The following is a 3821-nucleotide window of genomic DNA, read 5'->3' as shown; positions in this document are numbered from 1 at the left end:
TATATATATATCCGGATCTTACACCATCCAAGGATTCATTCACCTAAATTCTGTTGCTCATTCCCCTCCAGTGGGGTTATACATTCATCATTGCTATCAGTTACCCTTCCTCCATCCCCTTCTCTTTCAAGACCTTACTGAAATGCAGCATTGTCAGTGAAAGAATAATATCCATGCATCTATAAGGAAGGTCGTGATTCAAATGTTACAACTGTATTTTCATGTGATCAGCAACTGAAAGAAGTATTGAAAGAAGTCCAAACTGCACTGAAACCCTGGGCAAGCACAAGCTTTCCGGAACTGACAGAACAGCCATTGGGATGTTTCGACAAAGGGCTGCAAGGCAGGAAGCACTAACTAGTCAATGCCCAGACATGAGGGAACAGCTCCCTGGGCAACCAATGGAGAGATACGCAGTGTATCTATTCCACAGGAAAGGGATCCAACAGAATGCAGCAATGATGGAACAGCCTCATTAAGGTCACAGGCCAGTACATTTTTGCTGAAAATAATTTTACAATAGTTGCAGCACCACATGGGCAGAGAATGGTCAGAAATTCTAGTCTGATTCCAAAAAGAACATGGAAAGAGCGATGTCATTGCTGATGTCAGATGGATCTTGGCTAGACTCAGAGAATGCCTAAAAGATGTTGACCTGTGTTTTACTGACTATAAAAAGGCATTTGAGTGTGTGTATCATAACAAACTATGGACAACATGGTGAGAATGGAAACCTCACCTGGACACTCACCAAGAGGCACTTGTTCAAAGAGAATAAGGGAGTAGTGTGTGGTCTACATTCAGGAAAGACCTATCAGGTTTGAATTTTTTTTTAATACCGTACTTATTCATTCTGTATGCTGGGAAAAGAAATCCAAGAGGTTGGGCATTATGAGGAATGATATGGCATCCATATTGGGGGGAGGCCCATTACAAACCTACCCTATACAGATGAGACACACTTGCCTGGTGAAAATGAAGAGGACTTTTAGCACTCGGCGATTAGGATCGAAGACTTTAGTCTTCCAGATAGATGATACCTCAGCATAAAGAAAACAAAAATACAAGCAATATCACGATAAACAGCAAAAGCATTGATCAATTTTTAATTTACTTGGATTTTACAAGGATTTAATTTTGTTTGTATGCCCAATCAATGCTCATGGAAGCAACAGTCAAAAAAATCAAACAATGTATTGCCTTGTGAAAATCTGTTGCAAAAAACCTTCTCAAAGTGTTGAAAAGCAAGGATAATCATGCAGGCCAATTATCATGTATTTGATTAATTGCATGTTGATTTTAATTAATGTAATAAGCAAGTGTGAGCCCACCAACCAAAGAAAGCCTAAGCCTGTAAAAGTGACCATCTGCGTTTATTGCACCCATTTCCCACTTCCTCCCGTCCAAAGTAGTTATCTTCCAGGGTCTGGTGTTCATGATTTCTTTGCTATTATTGCTAAGATTATTACCATGTGCAGGCTCACACTGTAGGAATTCATTGTTTTTATATTAGGGTTTGGATGAATATATAGTGTCTTATATATTAATGTAGTTTTTATCTTTAGAAAAATGTTTTGCAGTTTTATATAATCTCCTCAGATTTAACTCTTTTGGTTTTTACAATTCAATGGTTTAAATATATTTTGAAGAATTGTGTAACCATCACTAACTAAATTTTAGAAAATTTTCTTCGTTCTTATACCCATTCTTATTAGCTCCCCAATACCCGACAACTTCATCTCCCTCAAGAACTGTTAATAGTTACTGTGTCTATGGATTTACCTATTCTGGATTTCGTATAAAGAAAATCATACCAAAAAACCAACACATACTGCAAAATGAAACACAGGAAAACTTCGTTCCAAGAGAAAGTAGAAAGAAGATAATATAAACTGGAAGAAATTAAGAATGGATCAAAGGGGAAAACAAATGATAATATGTTTTAAACTTTAACCTAACTTTATCAGAGGTAATCCACTTTCCAATGCACTTTGTCTGAAGGCAAGATAATCCACATCCTTGGTCAATGGTCTAAGGGAATTCAATAAAGACAATCTTCGTGGGGACTCTGAATATGGATTTTGGGGCTCTCACTGTCATCCATAGCATTCTGCAAGCCAGGTGTTCAGAATTTAAGCTCTAATAGAATTCTCTCCTCTGATCTTGGATTTTATTATTTACAATTCTCAGATCACATAAGATGATGTGCTCCTTTCTTATGAACATAGCTGACAGCTCACTTAGATGGCTGCTTGTTTTAAAATAAGCTTTTAAGACCCAAGACATTATTCTTTCTGATAGTTGGGACCATCTGATTTCTTTACCACACTTTGCTGTAGCACCCATTTCTTCAGTGATCGTTTCATGAGAACTGTAAGAATTAATTTTTCATAGATTAAGGTTTACAACTAAGTGCATGATCAAAATAGATTAATGTATTTTATATATATATATATATCCCTGATTAACTTTAGAGGCAGCATTTTCAACATGTTTAGAAATAATTGAAGTAATCTCCATGAGATAGTTGGTGATACTAATAATAATATTATGAATCTAGCCCAGGAGTCAGCAAAGTCTGGCTCAAGAGCCACATGTACATACACATGTCTCAGAAGTAAACTTTAAAATGAAAACAAAACTATCCATTTCATTTATAAAAAATTGAAAGGATATTATTCAGATAATGATAACTTCATTTGTTTGTAAAAATATATGGCTCTCAAATAATTGTTAAATTATTGTGAGGGGCAGGATTGAATCTTCTGTCCCAAAAGTTTGCAGATCCCTAATCTATTCAATAGCATAGGCTTTAAAGTCCTATTGAGTAAAGGATCATACATGTGTAAAAAATCTTTTTAAGTTAGCATATATGGGATGCTCACTTACACAGGTTAGAAACTGAAGTAACTAAACACCATTTAAGAAAGAAATGAGGGTTAGACACTAAGGTAACCTTTTTAATAACAGTCATTCACTAAGAAAGTTTGCAAAATTAAACATATAGCAAAAAATGAAGACAGTAAAAGAATAGCAAGTGTGTGGCAGTCTTTAGTTGCTAATTATTGGCCACACTCAAAAACAGGAGATCTGACCCAAAGTTCACTGATTTCTAAGTCTAAAACCTTGGGATAGCAGTCCTCTGCATCTTCTTACACTAGAGCAGCAGTTCTCAATTTGTGGGTCACGACCCCTTTGGGGGGTCAAGCGACCCTTTCACAGGGGTCACCCGATTCATAACAGTAGCAAAATTACAGTTATAAAGTAGCAACAAAAATAATTTTATGATTGGGGAGTCACCACAACATGAGGAGCTGTATTAAAGGATCACGCATTAAGAAGGCTGAGGACCACTGCACTAGAGTCTTTCAGCGTTAAGTCCAAAGGAGTATCTCATCCTTTCATCGGCAATAGGTGTGTTCAAGGTAAAGTCTAACTCCCTTAGTAAGATTTCCAAGTCACGTAATTCTGATGTGGTCTATGAAGAAAGCTGTACACCTTGAAAAGATAAAGATCTAAAATCCAGGTAGCCTATAGCACACATCTAGAGTCAGCACAAAAGGCTGAAAAGAACTTGGTCAAAAATCCATGATTAGCAAGATAATACTGGGTAGATTCTTCTCCCATTGGGAGTCTATATAAATCGTGTTAAGCATTTCCCATACAGATGAGACACACTTGCCTGGTGAAAATGAAGAGGACTTTTAGCACTCGGCGATTAGGATCGAAGACTTTAGTCTTCCAGATAGATGATACCTCAGCATAAAGAAAACAAAAATACAAGCAATATCACGATAAACAGCAAAAGCATTGATCAATTT

Source organism: Echinops telfairi, unplaced genomic scaffold, assembly GCF_000313985.2.
Source record: "Echinops telfairi isolate 266 unplaced genomic scaffold, ASM31398v2 ScPeMD7_3533;HRSCAF=4204_0, whole genome shotgun sequence".
NCBI classification, from domain to species: Eukaryota; Metazoa; Chordata; class Mammalia; order Afrosoricida; family Tenrecidae; genus Echinops; species Echinops telfairi.
The sequence above is the reverse complement of the archived record's forward strand: the minus strand, read 5'-3'. Positions refer to the sequence as shown.